The sequence below is a fragment of the Ailuropoda melanoleuca genome, chromosome 19 (assembly GCF_002007445.2).
Source record: "Ailuropoda melanoleuca isolate Jingjing chromosome 19, ASM200744v2, whole genome shotgun sequence".
Classification (NCBI taxonomy): Eukaryota; Metazoa; Chordata; class Mammalia; order Carnivora; family Ursidae; genus Ailuropoda; species Ailuropoda melanoleuca.
In genome coordinates this window covers 17,365,025-17,386,470 of record NC_048236.1, presented here as the reverse complement: position 1 = coordinate 17,386,470, position 21,446 = coordinate 17,365,025, and the positions used below count along the sequence as shown (strand labels likewise).

The window sequence follows — 21,446 nt, the reverse complement described above, 5'->3', positions numbered from 1 at the left end:
TTACGTTCATCTTCCTACATGATCTGCGTAATAACCCAATGAAGTCTGTCATTATTTCCATTGCGCAGATGGGGAAACTAAGTATCAGAGGATTTAAATAATCAGTCAAAAGTAAAATAGTTTGTGAATGGTGGGTAAATCCGGAACCCAGGTCTCTCTGACTTCAGCCTTTTTAAAAAATATTGTATAGTACTCTGCTCGCCTTTTAGGAATCCAAGTGTATAGTAGTGATGTGGGAAACAAAGGCAAAAGAAAAATTAAATTTCCTTTCTACCTATAACCCACTGACAAGTCCTTGAAACAGGCAGAGGGACATTCCTCTAGGGACTCAACTGCCTCGATGTTAATAATTCACTAAGGGCAAAAGGCAATCTTAGCCGGACCCCCAGGATCCTGCCAGTCTACTTTAACATATAAAAATACCTTTGGAAATGTCCTTTATCTCTACCCCCAAGATACATGTTGGCAATCATCCCCCAAGCATATGACCCACCGATATATGTCTGAAGGGTCTCACGTCTAAGGTTTTATTAGACGGTAATAAATGACGTTTTCCCAACAATAGCTAGCCCCCTCTAGGTCCTGGAAACCTTGCTTCCAAAATTCCTTAGAGACTTAAGCTATCCCTAATCCCCTCCCAGCTTGAAAGTATATAATGGGCCACTCCTCATGACCCCAGTGCAGCTCTTTCTGCCCATGGGTCCTGTCCCCGTGCTTTAATAAAATCACCTTTTTGCACCAAAGACATCTCAAGAATTCTTTCTTGCCCGTTGGCTTCGAACCCTAATGTCTTTCCTACATCAGTAGCACAGTGAAAATTCTGAGAAGTCCCAAAATGACCCAGCGTTAAGCCAAGGAGCTCTTCCTTCTCACAGAACAAGCCTTTCACAGAATGCACTGCAGTATTTCCTGTAGTGGTATATGTACACTCCACTGTGGTATTTGAAGAAAATGTCAGTTCTCTTTTTTGCCTCAATCTTTTAATTTCTACTTTTGAGTTTGATGATGTCCATATTATATTAATGTATTAATATACCAATAACAATTTTAAATAAATAACATATATGGGCCATGATCTAAAAAAGTTTAGAGAGCACTCATTTTGACCACTCCCTTTCAAACATGGCCTGAGATTTTTATTAGTTATGTTGATTTCAAAGAATTAATTAGAGAATCTTATTTCAAATTATGGTTGGAATATATAGGATATAGAATATGGACCATTTATTATCTATTTCCAGTTGGTTGATATTGTTAGAGGAAACAATGGAGTGGCATATTCAAGAGGTGCTTATGTTTTTAAAGTACATTAAAACCACCCACTTACCCCAATACAATTAAATTTACTTAAACTTGCATTCTCTTAGCTCATGCTAACTGAGCTGTGGAGAAGACAGCAAGAGGACTACGGATGCAGGAGTAGAGTGACAAGTGCCTCTGCTAATACCAGCAGCAATCCCATCGTAGAAAGTCAAGGATTAAATGTCATATGGCCATTTTATGGAAATATGCTCATTTGAGGTAGGCATTCCTGGACAAGAAGAGTCACATAAGGCCACTGAGACCTCAGCTACGCAGGATAAGTGCAAGTGGGAGCTACATCTCCTTTTTCTGCATTGCAAATTTAATGAAAATAAATAGGGCTCACAATTATGCTGCGCATTTATCAGTTAGGGTTTTGTTTTGTCTTGATTTTTCTCAATGAGTCAGATGATTGATACTTGCTTTTTCTTTTCTTTGTACTTTTAGCAAATGATGACCCTTCAATACTTCAAGTGTCCTGAAACGTACTCAACTTTGATAAGGAACCACACGATCAGTTAATATGAATTCCCACTCACCCAATGGGGGAGATGCAAATTATATTTCACATATTTGATAAGAACAGCTAACCTGAAAAGACTGACACTTTTAGATGTATCATTTTGTCAACTCAGACAGATAAACCATTTCTTAGAGAAAAACATTAACCCATCAAAGGAGCATTTTTAGAAAGTGTATCAATTAGTGTAAAATTGATTAGTCAAAATCATTAAACTGATCATTTCAATGCTCCAATGACCTATGTCTATGATTAAAAGACTTGGCAAAAGAGTTCTGGGATTCCTGTTATGATGCTTTTGTGAAACAAAGATAAAATGGGAGAATAATGAGAAAAAAATGGAGAAAGATAATATTTCTGAAAATTAATTATAGTTTGTAAACAAAGCCTGACTTCATATGTACCTATGTTGCATTAAGATTATCCAATGTATCCAACATATACATGCTTTCCACAATACTGAGCGTTCCATATGCCTTCCCTGGCTTTATCATATCCCTTACCCTTGAGAAATAAAGGATAAATCCAAAGGTAAAGGGTAAGCAGTCTTAGATAATCAGGTCATGATCCCAGTTTGGCTGTAATGATGGTATTATAAACCCTGAATGTGAATGTGAATGTGAACTACAAAAGGGAGTTCCACACATGCAATATCAATATACAGCTCATGTCTCAAAATGTTGGAAGCACTTAATGTGAACCATAATTCCCGAAGGGCTATTTGAGTCTTTATTTTTATATCTAGACAGTGTTATAGGGATTACTAAGAACTGGGCTTCATACTCATTTCTGAAATTTCAAAATTTGAACAGCAAAGAATATATTGCAAAAGTTCACCTATTATTCTATTATAAATTAAGGTTTTCTTCCTATCGGCTAAACAATAGACAAGTATAGGTGTATTTTTAATTCCCTTGTTCTAATGAAAGCAAGTTGGTCCTGAGTAAGGGATTTGTGGGAAGCGAATTAACTCTTCCCTGACTCTGCTGTTCTCAGAACTTAAGAGCATAACTAGTGCCTTGTAAAGTTAATAGGGCTCTTTGAAAGTCAGCATTTTACTGCCCGTTTCAATTTGCATCCATGACTTAACACCTGGCAAGGAACATCCAATCTTTTCCAGAGGGCAAATCTAAATATTGCACCTAATGATTCAGTCTCCAAAATGACATTTTGTAATTCTCTTTGCCAATCCAAAGGGGCCAAGGGTATTTTTGAATCTCATCTTTTTTTATTCCTGTGTATTAAATCAACTTGAAATTGTTAAAGTATGACTTTTTCTGCCCCAAGACTTTAACCTCTAGAGCAAGAAAAGTTGTCATCAGAGTGAGTGGTTGATAATTCTGCTTGTTGGAGTGTATCCCGTCTGTCTCCAGGTAGATGGCTTAAGGCACACCTTGCTGACAGCCACCACCTAAGGGCGCTTTCCTGCAGGAATATCACTCTGGCTGCCCTGCTGAATGTGTCCCCTAAGTACTCGTCAGAGTTGCTATCTTAACCATGGTGGAGTCGATTTTTCCTGAGATAGCCATATTCACCGCCTTTTAAGTTAGTTTTCCTGTGTAAACTTTACAAACAGAATGTTTAAGAATTATATATTTCAGAGATCTTTTTGTCTGTGAATTATAAAACCCCCTAGCGTCATCGCCTGCTTCCTGCCTGCATTATATCGCTCCCCTCCATTACTTGTAAGAAGCAAATACCTTTGGGGAAAGTGCATCTTTAGGGTCCTGGATTTCGAGCTACTGAATTTTAGTCTAAATCAGTATGGCAAAAGGAAAATGGAAAGCCTCAACAGCCATCTCTCCCACACGTTATGATAATTAGGCACGTCCACAATTTCCCATCCTGCAAATCAAAGGATTTAAGGTGCCTCTTTGCCAACATCTAAAAGCTTTCCTGGTTATTCAACACTTGCCCTGTTGGAATAAGAGAGTATCAGAACACCTGTGCAATACACAAAGGGCTGCAAATTTATGGGTGTATTAAGCAAAGTCTAATTATAACTTGATTAAAAAAAAAATCCCCTTGACAAAAGCCTATTTCCAGAGAAGCAGCTTTTGTAAGAACGAACTTAGAAATGATTATATCCCCAATGTGCTACTTGGTAAGACTGAAAAGAAGTGTTGCTCGGAGCATTCTTAGATACAGAAAGAACAACACATTTTTTTCACCCTTTCTTTTCCAGAGCAGAGCGGGGTGCTGCATCTTGCCAACCCTTTAACATTTGCATGCTGCAATTAATGCACGTCATTGTTTCAGCAAACTCAAAGAGACACTGTTTTATTTTTTTTTAAAGATTTTATTTATTTGAGAAAGAGAGAGAGCACGGAGGGAGAGGGAGAAGCAGGCTCCCCGCTGAGCAGGGAGCCCAATGCCAGGCTCGATTCCAGGACCCTGAGACCATGACCTGAGCTGAAGGCAGACGCTTAACTGACTGAGCCACCCAGGCACCCCATAGATTCTGTTTTACTAACTAACAAGTCTTTACATCCCTTTATAGATGATGAAGCTAAAGTTGGCAGCATTGAACTATTAGTGCTGATGATGGGAAGGCCCTACACTGGAGGACAGAGCCCAGATCCAGGGCCAAAATGTGACACAACCAGCTATGCGAGCTCCAACAAGTCACTTGACCTCCCTGCACTTCACTTCCTTCATCAGCTAATAAAGGAGCTGAATAGACTGTCCTCCTCTTCTTCAATTACTTTATTCCAATCGGAACCCTTAGATCGAGAATAGGGAAAATCAGGGTGTCTGGGTGGCTCAAGGGGCGCCTGGGTGGCTCAGTCGTTAAGCATCTGCCTTCGGCTGAGGGTGTGATCCCGGTGTTCTAGGATCGAGCCCCACATCAAGCTCCTCTGCTGGGAGCCTGCTTCTTCCTCTCCCACTCCCCTGCTTGTGTTCCCTCTCGCTGGCTGTCTCTCTCTGTCAAGTAAATAAATAAAATCTTTAAAAAAGAAAGAGAGAATAGGGAAAATCAATTATGAGTTACTCCTGCTGATTTTGTGCCTCCTTCATTACGGTTCATTATGAAACAGCCAATCAGAGTTGGCAGGTATGTAACACTTGCGATGAAGACATTGTTCTAAGTGCTTTCTATGTGATATCTCATTTAGTCCCCAGAAGAGCACAAAGGGCAGCTCTTATGATCATCCCCATCTTATAGATGAGAACACTGAAAATTACGGAAGGTAAATAACCAGTATGGGGAATGGCTGCTCAGTGGCAGAGCTGTGCTCTTAACTTTTATGTTATTCTGAATCCTACAAATACCGTCTCAAACACAGATTCGGTTACACTATACTTAAAGCAAAATCTAATCATGCAAGTGATAACTGATTATTTTAGCAGAGACTGTAATAACTATCTTCTTAAGAATAATAGGTCTAGTATAAAATTATGAGTCATTGATCAAGTCTTATCATATTATTAAAATGCTATCTAAACAAACCCAGGCACTTGGGAAGATGTATTAGTTATCAGTTATGATTTGTCCCATTGGCACAGAAATTTATTAGATATGACATCAGTATTCTTTACTTTTAGTTAAAGTTATCCAAATGAGAAACTCAGTATTAGAAATTATCTGGAAAATTATGAAGTAATAAATATGGTTTAATTATGTCATTTTAATTGTAAGAATACTCACTCTATAATTTATTCACTTAACAAATACTAATTAAGAACCTCTTATGTGCCGGGCCTGTTCTAGGTGCTTGGTAAAACTTTTTAAACAAAACAGACATACCTTCCTCAGCGAGGCTTAACAACCAAAACGGGGACAGGAAAAAAGTAAATAAATAAACATATCATTCCAAATTGTGACTGGTGCTGTGGAAGAAACAAACAAATGACGTGATGAAAACAGCAGAGTGGGGCCTGCTCATACAGGTGGTCAGGGAGGGCCTCTTTAAGGAGGCCACTGAAAGTAGAGTGTAAAGGACAAAGAAAGCAAGGGTAGCATAAGTGACTTTAGAGAAATAAGCTGAAGCCACATCTTTCAGGGCTTTGTAGGTCACGGTAATGAGTTTGGATTTTTTCTTCAATGTCCAGTGAAAAGCTATGAGTTTAAGGAGGGGAGTGACTTGTGTTTATAGCCCATTGCTTGGGTCTGGAGTAACGGAAGAAGGGGGACAGAGGCGGCTACTGCTAGAATCCATGTAAAAAGTAAGGCTGTCTGAGCACAGTGGCAAAGAACTGGCCAGATTCGAGTTTTATTTGAAAGTAGCTTCCATAAGACTTACTGATAGATTGTGTTGAGGATGAAAGGAGAAAGGAATAAAAAATGGCTGCCAGATTTTTAGATTGAGCGACTGAAATAGAAGGCTTTAACGAGAAGTGAGAAGAAGAAACTTGGCATGGAAACAGTTTAGTTTTGCTTCAAGTGCCTGTAGAATATGTAAGTGAAGATGTCAAAGGGGTGGTGGATATTTCATTTTAAACTCATAAAAATATATGAAATCACTTACGAAGAGAATGTATAAAGCTACATTCTGGGAGCTACAGCATTTAGAATGTAGGTATGGAGAAAGAGGGGCAACAGAAAGAAGACTAAGAAGGTATGGTCAGAGGTGGAACAGGAAAACCTCGAGAGCAAGGTGTCACAAAAGCCAAGGGAGGCCTACCTTCCAGGGGGGAAAGGCTTTACCAGAACTTTACCCCACCTGAGAGACGGCATGTTCCGCACCTCAGCCCCTCTAGCCTCCCTGCCTCACCTAAGGAGGGAAAAAGAGCAAAAAAAAAAAACATTTCTGAAAGTCATAGCCCAGGAGCACAGCCTCTTGCTAAAAGACTGAAATGTAATCACCACCTTCCCACCCCAAGTGCAAGGCTCTGGTGTAACAACGGTGGACTACAACAGAAAGAGCTGCAAGATGCACTGTTTCTGGACAGACACTCAACAAAGAGACACAAACGTGGACACGAGAGGAAGTCCAAACCTCTGGCGTCTATGGCTTCAGCAAACATCAGGTAAAACCCAACTCCTAGCCAGGCCAACACAAAACTTCACACTAAAAGCTTTTTACTTTAGTGCCTATTACATGACACATTATGTCCAGCTTTCAACAAAAAATTACAAGGCATACTAAAAAAAACAAAAAACAAAAAAGCAAAAAAGAAAAGAAACACCATATGGAGCAAGCATCAGAACCAGACACATATGTGAGACAGGGATTCTAAGTGTCAGACAGAGAAACTTTTTTAACCAGTAACACATAGACATCACTTCAAATCATGCAGATATTTGGAGAATTTGACAAACCACTTCATGTCAATATATTTGAAAAACTATATAAACTGCATAAAATCTTAGTAAACAAAATTAGTTAAAACCAGCATAAGAAGAGGGGCACCTGGGTTACTCAGTCAGTTAAGTGGCTGCCTTCAGCTCAGGTCATGATCCCCGGGTCCTGGGATTGAGCCCCACATCAGGCTCCTTGTGCAGCAGGGAGCCCGCTTCTCCCTTTCCCTCTGCTTCTGCTCTCTCGCTCATGCTCTCTCTCTCAAAAAAATAAGTAAAATCTTTAAAAAAAAACTAGCATAAGAAGAAATAACAAACATGAATCATCTTATAATTAAATTCCTAAAGAAAAATCTTCCAACTAAGAAAATCAAAACTCATGTGTCTTTAGTGACAAACTCTCCTGATTATTTAAGGAAGAAATAGCACCAGTTTTACATAAATTCTTCAAGTGAATAAAACAAGAGGGAAAACTTCCAACCATAAGACAAGCACAATCTAGGTACTGAACTTGGCAAGAAAAATAAATGACAGTCTAGTCATGAATATTGATGCCAAGTCCTAAATGAAATATTAACAAATATAATCCAGTAATTCTTAACTTGGAAGAGGGTTACATGGAAATAATGAGTTCACGCGATGAGCTCTTCATTTTTGATTTGTGAACTTGTCTGTGTTCAACTTCAATAGAAAGTTAAATACAAGACAGATCAGTTATCTAAATTATCAACCTTAGCTTCATCCCTTTGCCTAATCAGAAGGTAAGAGTGCCATTTGGCTGCATTGTAGTTACTTACAATTTCTCTATATTTTCGCCCTTTCTTGCTTCTTGTTCAGAATACAGTCTGGACATATATTTTCCACGTCCACCTCACAGAATGCTAACTGAAAGACACATAAACAGAGATAATCTGCCTCATTTTAGATGAATGAAGTTTTGTCTATGTGGCAAGGAAAAAGAAATCAATAACAAAATTGTCCACTGAGAAGAGAAACTCCTCATCAGTCCGCACACTGGTTTTCATTTCAACCAGGATGCTCGAGGAGAGTGCATGTGTAGGCAAGTAGAAAAACAAAGACACACCTGGTCACTATGAAAGTTATGACAGTTCCAGAGTATGTTCAAATGTGGTATTGTCCTATAAAATATTCTATTTTTTTTCAAATTGTTGTCAGTATAACAGCTTTGTCGACAAATATCGATTGAATGCCACATGTGAATTGATGGAATGCCATCACACCAGATGCTGTGGGGAATACAAATTAAATCTCATCTTTACCCTCAAATTTATTGTTTTGAAAGGTGAGGATGGATGGAGTAAAGGGAGAAAAAAATCCTTTTTATTAAAAAAAAAATCAAAGAACGGTACAAGGCTGAGTTAGAGCAAAGGATTATGTCTCATTCATCTTTATGTCCCTCAAGAGTTTTTAGGTGCTGTGATTGTCACCTACTGTGTTAGTAGACTAATAAATATTTGCTGAATGAATTGCATTACATATGTGAGTTATGCTGAGGGATATGTTCTCGCTCTCCAGGCAATAGGGATCCTAATAAATCTAATCCCTCTGTTACTATTTTGAGAATCACTCCATTATAATCGCTCCTTCACTTCTTACCCATATGGTAATTATAAGCAGGATTTTTTTTACATTAAGTAAGTGGATTAGATATTTTCTTTCCTTTTTTTTTTTTAAGATTTTATTTATTTATTTGACAGAGATAGAGACAAGCCAGCGAGAGAGGGAACACAAGCAGGGGCAATGGGAGAGGAAGAAGCAGGCTCATAGCGGAAGAGCCTGATGTGGGGCTCGATCCCACAACGCCGGGATCACACCCTGAGCCGTAGGCAGACGCTTAACTGCTGTGCCACCCAGGCGCCCCTTTCTTTCTTTCTTTCTTTCTTTCTTTCTTTCTTTCTTTCTTTCTTTCTTTTTTTTTTTTTAAAGATTTTATTTATTTATTTGACAGAGATAGAGACAACCAGCGAGAGAGGGAACACAAGCAGGGGGAGTGGGAGAGGAAGAAGCAGGCTCATAGCAGAGGAGCCTGATGTGGGGCTCGATCCCATAATGCCAGGATCACGCCCTGTGCCGAAGACAGACGCTTAACCGCTGTGCCACCCAGGCGCCCCCCAGGCGCCCCTTTCTTTCCATTTTTTAGAACAATGACTATCGCCATTGTTCAGCATTAATTTCTGATAGATCCTTTTATGTTGTTATTTTTCACTTTTTTCCTTCCTGTTCCTACATTAAACAAATATCTGATATTTCATAAAAATTTCATGCTCTTCATCACGCCCTATATTATTGCTGATAACTATGTGAACCATTTTTCCTTTCTTTCCCCCATTTTGTTAGGGGCTTTGTATTCTTTTTAGTAAAAGACAAAATGTTTACAACTTATGTTCCCCCAAGAGCTTATAGAATTTCTGTTTCCCAACAACATCTGTACCAACAACAAAGGCTGAATGTTAGCAAATACACTCCAACAGGGTACCAAAATAATAGATATTATGACCAGTTGGATATGTTCTGAGAATATAAGGGTGATGATCCGACATCAGGAAATTTATCAATATAATTCAAAATCACATAAATATACTAAAGTGAATTAATGTATGATCATATCAATAGACACTGAAATGTCACCCAATAGATACAGATAAGGCATTCAGCCAAATTCAGCTGCTGTGCTTCATTGTTTTATTGTTTATAAGGAAACTAGAAAACAGAAACTAAATTATGAATAAAAATACTAAAACTTAAGGCAAACTGAAAATCAAAAGCATATATTATTCCTAATGGGGAAACACCAAAACCTCTTCAGTTAAAATGAAATCTTGACAACTTAATGAAAATTTAACTACTGTTACTGCTATTATTTACCATTGTCAGGATAGTCCAAGCAAACACAGTGAGAAAAAAAAATTTAATAAGTAGTATTAACACTGGAGAGGAAGATACAAATCTATTTTTTATTGATATCATTTAAATGAGAAAATTTGGTGCTGTCACTAGTTACCAGACAAAAAATAAAAATTAATAGCTTTTTTCATAATAGCATGGTCATATGTAAACATAAAGCAACTTCACTTTGTCTTGCAATCTCCCTTTACATTTGTTCAGTGATGTTAGTTCTTCCTTTTTTCCTCAAGTGAAAATTTAGACATGGCTGTTCCTGGGTCACAAACTACCAGTTTCATTTAGTAATGAGGTCAACCATGTTTTATGTGCTTGGCAAATCTGTTTGCTTTAAGCTTCGTGCTTTTCCAAACGGGTGCTGAGTCAGGTAGAAAGTCTAACGTCAGAGAAAAAGGAAACTTAAACCCTTCCTCCCCTCTTTTGCTAACTGCAGTTCCTGATTGTTCCCCGTGGAGCTCAGGGAGAAAGGAGACAGGAAACTTCTTCCTTGACTAATAAAGTCATGTTGGTTTTGCTTCCGCTGCCCTCTGAATTTGGCAGATATTTAAAACCAACCTTGCTTATGGGCCACTGAAATGGGTTCTCTGGAGACCTCACTGCTGGTCGTCTTTCACGGGCAGTTTTCTTTGCTGTGGGAAAAGGCATCTCTGTTCCATTTGGTTGTATCGCCAGCCATCTAGTGACAGCTTTTCCTGCTAAGGGCTCTTCACCTCTTGAGGTGGTTCTTTTGGTCAAAACCTAAGAAAATCACCACTGTGTCTCTGTCCCACACATGACCGACCTCAGACCCAAGGCAAACATGTCCACATCTTTTCCCCGATAACCCCGAGAGTGACCCATCCCAATCAAGAATCAGACTCTCATCTGCTCGCTCCCTCAGTGCAGCCAACCAGTCTCTCAGCTCTCAGACTTTCCAAGCAGGAGTCGGTCCACTGTGTCCCCTCACCTCAAACTTCAGGAGCACACATTAAGTTCTATAAGTTGCGTTCCTAAAACTTCTCTCTCTTGGTTTGAGATGAAAAGGTGAAGGAAAAGGACTCTGTAAGTCTTTCATACCCTCAGGGAGGTGAGAAATTCAAGATTCGGCCGCTGATTTTCAACCACTGCTTTGTAAAGTTACCTTGGTTGGATATGTCATTTCTATTTTCTTTGTCTTTCAGCTGAAACTTCTATTTTAATATCTCACTACACTAGCAGAGCCAACTTAGATGTAGAAGTAAAAAAATATTTTCACTCACAATTGTGACCAAAAATATCACAAAATATTTAGAATACATTTCATGAGAAAGGTCCAGGACTTCTATGTAGAATTATAAAACCTTAGTGATGATAAAATGACACATGAGTGGCTAGAGAAAAAATACCACATTCCTGCATGAGAAGAAAATACCAAAAAATGCCAATTTTCTCAAATATAGTCTATAAATAATATAATTCCAATAAAATTTCAAAGCTTTTGAAGCTTGTATAGAAGTGTGTATACACACACACACACACACACATATATATATGAGCAACCCATTAAGATCCAGTAAAAATATTTTAAAGAGGAGGAATGTGAGGACAACTTGCCTTGCCAGATAAAATAATGCACATTAAACCACTATCATCATTATTAATATGGTCCTGCCATAGGAAGATACAAAGAGGACAGTAAGACAAAGAGACAACGCAGCAAAGGATCTCAGTGTATATGATAAGGCAGTAGATGACAAAATTGCTGGTTTCTTCAGTTCTGAGAGAATGTCTTATGTAATACATGGAGCTGGCACAAACTATTCTTCAACTGGGAAAAAATTAAGTTGGATCTCTCTTACATTATGCACTAAAATGAAATCTAGAATTATTAAAGACTTAAATATAAAATATAAATCACTAAATACCTTAGAACCAAATCTTGGAAACTACACGTACAATCTATGGATGAAGGAAGGTTTCTTAATTAAGACAGAAAATTTTGGAGCTTTAAATATAGAAAAATAATTGGATAATATTTAACAAAATAAACTTACGAGTTGCAAAGAGTATCACATCTAAAGTCAGTAGAAAAACAACAGGTTTGGAGAAACAATTTGCAATGTGATAGAAAAAGAATATAATATCAAGAGAGTTCTTAAGAATTCTGAAAATAGAGATAAACTCAGAAGAAAAAAATGAGGAAAGGATACTAACATATTTCACTAAAAAGTATGCAGATAGCCAACACATAAAAGGTGTTCAAGCTCACTTGTAATTGGAGAAATGTGACTGTAGTAATATCTAGACAAATCACTCTCATCAGACTGTTACAACCTAGAAAGAGCAATGACACCTATGACTGGAAGGGATGTGAGAAAATATTACACGTATTTTTTTGATGGAAGAAATAGGAGTTGCTAGAGGATTTAGAATGCAATCTGGCTGTGGCAGAGGCATCCGAGGTCGCCCAAGACCTCAGCATTGACTTTGCTTAATAAGAATGACTTCAGAAGTGGCACTTCTGACTCATTTCCCAATGGCTACAAATAATCCTGACCCTTCATATAGTATCAGGGCTGAAGGGGGACCACCCAGCCACCAGTGGCAGGTTGATTACATTGCGGCAATGGCAAAAACTTGTCCTCTTTTCCTGTCATTTGCTCTACCCGTCATGCTTCTTCCAGCACTTCTACTGATAACTCAGTCAATACAACAGGAAACATCATGGTATTCTGAGCAACATTGTTTCTAATCAACAGATTTTTTTTTTTACAGGAGAAGAAAGGAATCAAGCAATGATAGATACTGGTCTTATTTTGCTATTTAGCATCCCAAAGCTGTTGTTTTTTTTTTTTTTTAGTATAGTTGACATACAATGTTACATTCATTTCAGGCATACAATTTCATGATTCCACAAGTTTATACGTTATGGAATGCTAAACCACAAGTGTAGCTACCATCTGTCACCACAGTACCCTACTGTGCCTCTTATCCTTGTGACTTATTCATCCCATACTGGAAGCCTCGCTCTCCCACTCTCCATCACTCATTTTGCTCATCCCCCCACCTTTGTCCCCTCTGGCAACCATCAGTTTGTTCTCTGTATTTATAGGTCTGATTCTGCTTTTTGTTTGTTCATTAGTCATTGGGTACTCTCTAGGTCCATCCATGTCATTGCAAAAGGCAAGATTCATTCCTTTTGATGACAGTATAATGTTCCATCATGTACATATGCCACATCTTCCTTATCCATTCGTCTATTAGTGGACACTTAGTTTGCTTCTATATCTTAGTTATTGTAAATAATGCTGAAATAAACATAGGGATGCATATATCTTTTCAAATTAGTGTTTTCATTTTCTTCAGGTAAATACCTAGTAGGGAAAAATTGGATTATAAGGCATTTCCATTTTTAATTTTTTGAGGAACCTCCGTATGTTTTCCATAGTGGCTGCACCGATTTATGTTGCCACCAAGTGTACTAGAGTAACTTTTTCTCCACATCCTTAACACTTGCTATTTCTCATCTTTTTTTTTTTATTTCAGTCATTCTGACAGATGTAAGGTGATATCTTATTGTGGTTTTGGTTTGCATCTCCCTAATGATCATTGATGTTGAGCATTTTTCATGTGTTTGTTGGCCATCTGTATGTCTTCTTTGGAAAAATGTCTATTCAGATCCATTGCTGATTTCTTAATCAGGTTATTTTTTTGGTGTTGAGTTGTACAAGTTCTGTATATATTTTGGATATTAACCCCCTATCAGATATGTCACTTAAAAATATCTTCTCCCATTCATTACGTCGCCTCACTGTGCAAAAGCTTATTATTTTGATGTAGTCCCAATAGTTTATTTTAGCTCTTGGTTTTTTAGAATGGCAAAATAGTCTATGACAGCACTACCTGGGCCACCTTTCAGAGTCATGGTGCTGTTTTGCAAGACACCATGTATGCTTTGGAACCATGACAGATACACAACACTCTATCTCCTACAGCCATGTTACTCAGACTCAGAAACCATGGGGCTGCAGAACGGTAATCCTTCTCATGATTACCCCTGAAGACCTTCTCACAACTTTTCCCTTTTCCATGAGTCTGAGCTCCACTAGCTTAGAGGCTTTTGGCCTCCAAAAGAGAAGAGCTCTTACCAAGAGATCCAGGAATGTTCCCTTTGAATTAGACAGCCACCTTCCACTTTAAGCTTTTCATGTACTTTGTTCATGTACAAAAGAGTTGTTTTCCTTCAACTGAAGATGTTGCCCACAGTGACTGATCACACTAGGCATAGGATGAAGATCCCTGCAGCCATTCAGTACATATGTATAGAGAGCCTGTTTATGTGTGTGTCAGACACAGTTCAAGTGCTTGGGACACAACAGAGAACAAAAATGAAATCCTGCCTTACACTTTTCATTTAATTGTGGGGTGAAACATGCTAGGAGATTGTTAAAAGATAATGACTACCAAAGGGCAAACAAACAAACAAAACAAAACAAAAAGCAGAGAAGAAAAGGAGAGAAAGGAAATGCCAGGGAGACATCAAGTTGTTTTATAAGATTTAAAGGTTTTTTTGATGGCAGGACACCACGCTCAGATGGATGAAGGGTGGAACTTTGGGCTACTTGCAGCTCCAAACAAAAGAAGGTTGTTACACAGGGCCACGCACTGGAATGTGTACTAAGGACGGAGTACCAGCAAGCCAGAGCTAGAGAAAACAGTTTATATGTGGCCACTGAGGTGAGTTAGATTTCAAGGGTGCCCTGTGGATTGGCTATTTTGAATAATTTCTTGGACTTTGAGAAATAGTGGCTGTTCCTATTGTCTGGTACGTGGCCCCAGGGGATTAGGGTGATGGGTCAGTGATCTGGAGTCCAAGTGAAGTGTTTGCGAGTGTGGACTCAGCTTCTCAAGAAAGGAACTGACCAGCCTCTAGCCTGGGCCCCAAAACTGAGTCAGGAAACATTTTTAAAGTTATATGGCACAGGGGAAAGGTGCAACGAAATATAGTGGGCGAAGTAGGATGAAGACAGACCTCAGTAAGAAGGCAAAGTTTAAGCAAACACTGAAGTGGGAGACTTAGCTGGCGGGTGAGGAAAAGTATTCTGGCAGAATTCGGGTGACTCTCTAGGTCAAAGAAGCTGTGAATGTGGATGAGGGAAAAAAATTACATCTTTTTACCACCTCCAACGGAAATTTAACAAATTCTTAATTATGAATGGTAGCAACAAATCACAGTAGTATTAGTCACTGAAAGAAATCAGATCTCTTTATATTACAATTTGTTATACACTATATTAAAATAGTTTCGTGTTCCTCACAATTTGAAATTGCTGGGGTTATTATACCTGCTGCTAGATCTTGTTATTTATATGTGTTATGAAAGAAGCGTAATTTTACTTTATTACAAAGCTGTCATTATATTTTATTAGGTATATTTCCAAAAGGTGGCTTACTTTATGATCCTTATGTATTTTACCTCATGAATCTAGAAACATTATTCTCTTTTTTTCTTGATTTTTATTTATTTATTAGAGAGAGAGGACGAATTTATTTATTAGAGAGAGGGGAGGGGCAGAGGCAGAGGGAGAAGCAGGCTCCCCGCTGACCAGGGAGTCTGATGCGGGGCTCCATCCCAGGACCCTGGAATCATGACCTGAGCTGAAGGCAGATGCTTAACCAACTGAGCCACCCAGGCACCCCTAGAAACATTATTCCAAGGAACGTTGCCATTGGCTTCACTAGACTGCTAATGGAGGCCATAATATAGGTGTGAACACACACGCACACACCCATGCACACACACAAAAGTGAGAAGTCCTCTCTGGGGTTCTGTCTCACACATCTAGTGTGAAGAGTTGACAGAGGCCTCATGAAGCACTCGACAGCAGGCCCATCATGGCTGGGGCTGTCAGGAATGAAGGCTTGCATTACCACACCAGGCATAGAATCTCATCTGTATCAGGCCTCCCCTAAGGACACAGAGGGAAGAGTTTAAATTTGCTTCCCCTACCTGAAAGGAGACAACATTCAAGGAGAGTTGTAAGATCAGAGGTGGCCACCTGACCAGTTCTGGAAATAAGGATTTTAGCCTTGGGGTTGCTTTCATTGCAATGTGTGCTGGTCATTTGTCTGTTTGCTCTAAGATCCGTGTCTCAGACGTGGGCAGACGATATCTTCCCTACCAGAGGAAGAAGACTGTCAAGTAGGGGGAAGAGAAAGTCCGGTGTATTTATTTCCCCTCCCCTGCTTCTGGTGGCTTGTCTACCGGTAGCCATATCCGCTCTGGTTCCAGGCCACCCCACGTGGGTTCCGTGTCCCGATTGAGCAGCTCCCGTGAAGGCTCCACAAGGTAGTCTGGCTCTTGGGCTTTTAAAAACACCAGATCTTCGCCTTGTCCTGTCAGCCTTAGTGCGGGCAGCTGCCTTCAGCTGTTCAGCTATTGCCGGCGTCTGGGTGGCCTCACCATCCCCATCTGTCTTTCTGGTTCCCCCATTATAATTAGCGATCCATACCCAGTTCCTTCCTTCAGACTACCTCTTGACTCTGACGGGCTGCAAACCACAACAGTATGAGCAGCACCTTTGATTCTGTCACCAAGAAAAATCACACATAACATTACAGTGGTCGTGTGCAGCCTGGTCTCTTTGGAAAGTCTCTTTGGGTTCAGTACTGTTGAGACCTTATCCATAATAGGACGGGGTCACAACACAAAATGAGGAGAAATGGCCACCCTGCAGAGATCTTGGACTTGGAACAAAATGCAATAAAAGAAAAGACTTTAGGGGCGCCTGGGTGGCACAGCGGTTAAGTGTCTGCCTTCGGCTCAGGGCGTGATCCCGGTGTTACGGGATCGAGCCCCACATCGGGCTCTTCTGCTGTGAGCCTGCTTCTTCCTCTCCCACTCCCCCTGCTTGTGTTCCCTCTCTCGCTGGCTGTCTCTATCTGTCAAATAAATAAAAAAAATCTTTAAAAAAAAAAAAAAAAAGAAAAGAAAAGACTTTAAAAAGACTCCATTTTGGAAAAGAGAACGGCTTTTTAAAATTATATAGGATTGTTGTATTATGTCAGAGGAAGTTTTTATTTTGGTTTGCTTTCTGTTTTTATTGAGATATAACCGGCATATAATACTATATTAATTTGAGGCACATAGTATAATGATTCTATATCTGTATATATTGCAAAAGGACCATCACAATAAATCTAACACCTGTCACCATGCATAGTTATAAAATTTTTTTCATATGATGAGAACTTTCAAGATCTACTCTCTTACCAACTTTCAAATATGCAATACAGTATTATTAGCTATGGTCATCATCCTGTCCAGTGCATCCCTGAGACTGATTTATTTTATAACTGGAAGCTTGTATCTTTTAAGCCCCTTCACATATTTTGTTCCCCCTCCTCCTGCCTCTGGCAACCACCAGTCCATTCTCTGTGTTGATGAGCTCGGGTTTTTTGTTTGTTTTAGATTCCATACATAAGTGAGGTCAACGTATTTGTCTTTCCCCGTCTGACTTATTTCACTTAGGTTAATGCCATCAGGGTCCATCCATGTTGTCACAAATGGCAAGACTTCTTTCTTTTTTATGGCTGAATAACGTTCCATTATACATAAATACATCGCATTTTCTTTATCTGTTCATCCAACGATGGACACTTAGATTGTTTCCATATCTCAACTATTACAAATAGTGCTGCAGTGAATATGGGAGTGCGTGTATCTTTTTCAGTTGGTGTTTTCATTTTATTTGGATAAGTACCCAGAAGAAGAATTACTGTATTATATGGTTAGCTCTGTTTTTAACTTTTTGAGAAACCTTCATGTTGTTTTTCATAGCAGCTACACCAGTTTGCATTTCCACCGGCAGCTTGCAAGTTTGCCTTTTTTCCACAACCTTGCCAATACTTGTTATTTCTTGTCTTTTTGAGAATAGCCATTCTAACAGGTGTGAGGTGATGTCTCACTGTGGTTTTGATTTGTATTTCCCTGATTAGTGATGTTGAGTACCTTTCCCTGTGCCAGGTGGCCATGTGTATGTCTTCTTTGAAAAAAAATGCCTATTCGGGTCTTCTGCCCAATTTTAAATCAGAAATGTTTTTGTTATTGAGTTGTAGGAATTTTTTTTTATATTTTGGATATTAACCCCTTATCAGATATATGATTTGCAAATATTTTTCCCACTTAGGCAATTGCCTTTTTATTTTGTTGATAGTTACCTTTGCTGTGAAGGAGCTTTTTAATTTGCTGTAGGCCTGCTTGTTTATTGCTGTTCTTGTTGCCTTTGGTTTTGGTGTCAAATCCAAAAAAATCATTGCCAAGACCAGTGTCAAGGAGCTTACTGTCTTTGTTTTCTTCAAGGAGCTTTGTGGTTTCTGGTCTTACCTTCAAATCTTTAATCCATTTTGACTTGATTTTTGCATACAGTGTAAGACAGTGGCCTGGTTTCATTCTTTTGCATGTGGCTGTCTGGTTTTCCCCACACGATTTATTGAAGAGGCTGTCCTTTTCCTATTGTACATTCTTGGCTCCTTTGTCACAGAAGGAAGTTTTAATTTGAAAATGCAAGTACTAGAGAAAGAATGTGGATTGATACTGGGTACCCAGAGGTCTCTGAGAGACATATGTTGGTTATTGTGTTTTGTTTTGTGTTTGGCTACACAGTATTGTCTACTTGCTTGTGTGCACACACATGACCTAGGCTTGGCCAGTGAGATACCCCAGGATTCAAATGTTAAGAAAGACATCTAAAGACAGAGTGATGCCTCAAAATTATTTGTAGCTGAGGTGGCCACATAACCTGTCCCTGGTCCTAGAGATGACAATGACTGCATCCTGATGACCCTGTTCTCACAATGTGAACGTGGCTATGTTTGAACTGCCTAGATTCCTTTATTTCAGCCTCTGTCTGCCCACCGGTTCTCCAGTATTCGCGTTGACTCTATGAGCTAGCCTATGACCTGCCCATAAATTCCTTTTCTGCTTAGGACAGCCAGGGTTGGTTTCTGTTGACTGTAACCTTTAAGAAACCTAATAGGTGAGTTTTATTCCAGGTATGTCATGCTGTAGCAAATAAAATACAAATAAAATATTATATCTCATGATGTTCCCTGATTGTTGTTTGCATACTCTGTCTGTAATTCTTAAACTTCTAGTCCTTTTGTAGTTTTGTTATCTACCATTATAGTTTGAATTAGGCACCTGCTCACTATTAGTACATGAAGTCCTGGGGCTTTTATGTATAAGATATTTTCCATCCAAAAATAATACTCCTATACAAAATTTAAACCTCACAAATTATGGCTGATGATTTTTCTTTGTTTTATTAGTAATATGACTTAGAATAATCCCTCATGCCGTATTTATTAACATAAAATCTTCCCTTTTTTATATGCATTCGAAACATCATGTGTGCTGGTCCCCAGAAATAAGTCAGTATTTTGCAGGATGCTACTGCTTTTTTCCAGCACTTCAACAGCTAAACCACAGATGTCTTTAAAATAGTTTCCCACCGGAATCTCCGGTACAGATTTCTTATTCTCTTTCTCATAGACTACATCTCGTCAGCCTTATTACTTTGATAAATCAGCTTTATTGATAAATCATTCTTATTATTTGGGTCCTTGCTAGATTTTGCTTCTTCTAAACTATTTCTACACAATATCAAAACAAAATGAAAATTATAGTTAATTATCTGGAGTGTGTGTGTGTGTGTGACCACAAACATTCAAACACTTAGAAAACTTTACAAACATACTGATCTTTGGTTTTAAGATTTTATTTATTTATTTGTCAGAGAGAGAGAGCACAAGGAGGGGGAGTGGCAGGCAGAGGAAGAAGCAGGTTTCCCACTGAGCAGGGAGCCTGATGCGGGACTCGATCCCAGGACCCTGGGATCACGACCTGAGCCGAAGACAGACGTTTAACCCACTGAGTCAGCCAGATTTCCCAACATACTGATCTTTTTAACCACTGTTTTTCACTTACATTGTCTGCATATTATAAAATAATTAAACTCCTATTCAAACTTATCTGTTGATAAATTCACTGGTATATATTGAGCGGTTGACACTGCAAGGCAATTAAATGTATTTACATTTCTATTAAATATGGAAGACAGAATATAAGATTACTGCCAATTTTCATGAGCCCATGGACGAAGACTTGGGCAAGGAAATAAGACAAATTTGTATGAAATCAATTTGGGTACAAACTTTAATAATATAAATATCTACCAGTAACTTTTAATCAGCCAATGTCATGAATATCCCAGCTATCATTAGAAAGAACACAGGCTTTGGAGTCAGACGAGTTGGGGTTCAAATCCTGACTCTGCCATTTTTTAGCTGTGTGACCTCACCTCTCTGAGCCTCATCTACAAGATAGAAATACAGGAGTAAGAACACCTCATGGGGGCACTATGAGAAATAAAATAATTCTGAGAGAGCACTTAGCAACTGGACCATAGTAGCTTTTATCATTGCTATTGTTTTTATTACTTTGGGGTATATAAAAATATTTTTATATAACCATGGCTTAAAAAATAATAGATTAAAAAGATTTTTTTTAAATTTCCCCTGAACTTGAATGATGACCCACTCGAATCTTGATTAACCTTAACCTTAGTTAAGAACCTTAATTTCTTAACTAAGACTCCATTAACATGAAGAAACTCACAACGTAGAAATGAGAAAAGTGTTCCAAACACATCAGTTCTCAAATATTCCGTGTGTGCTTTCTGGCAATTTTACTCTATCACAATAAACTACAAAGCATATTTAATCCGGTATAAATCTGCATTGCTTGTGTAATATGAATGATAGATACACGAGATATGAGACCCTTCTCAAAGTTTATGCCATAAGCTATAACGCAGATCTGCAATGTGACCCATATCTTTTGGAGGGTTTTCTTCTGCTTTGACATCTCATGGTACTGTGAAAATCCTACCATTATCTGATTTGGCTTAAAAGCAGTACTTTGAGAAGCCAGAAGATGGCACTAATTTCTAAGAATTACACATCTAAAAAGAATATGCTGCTTTGGATTCTGATCATTTACCATTTCTTTTGCTGGTGGAAATAATGATGCTCCATGTTTTCATCAGTGTTCTTATCTTAATGTAAAATTCTGTTTGTTCTTAGCTTTTCTCTGACAATTAGATGGAGAAATGAGAATGGTGGAATTCTGTATCTACACAGAATGTTTGAATGATTTAGTATGAGCAGGAATTGGCAGTCAACCAATGATATTTATTTCATGTTTATACCTGAGGGTGAATTGAATATTATATATCCATTTGAATGGAGAGCTTGATTTTATTCATGTATTGAGTATTATCTTGAGTTCAGAAAGAATAGGTAAGTATGTTTTCCGTACAAATCACCATCACCTATTACTGTTAATAACATCTTAGAAGAGACTTAGTTTTCGCTTTCCTTTAAATGAAAATCACATTTGTAAGTTACCACTTTTTTTATTTCTGAATGTTAATGCTGAAC

At 38.5% G+C, this 21,446-nt stretch overlaps 1 protein-coding gene across 1 annotated transcript in view; it reads left to right on the top strand.

Moving 5' to 3' along the window:
* Positions 1-21,446, top strand: part of EYS (eyes shut homolog) — a 1,484,071-nt gene that overhangs the window by 1,380,636 nt on the left and 81,989 nt on the right.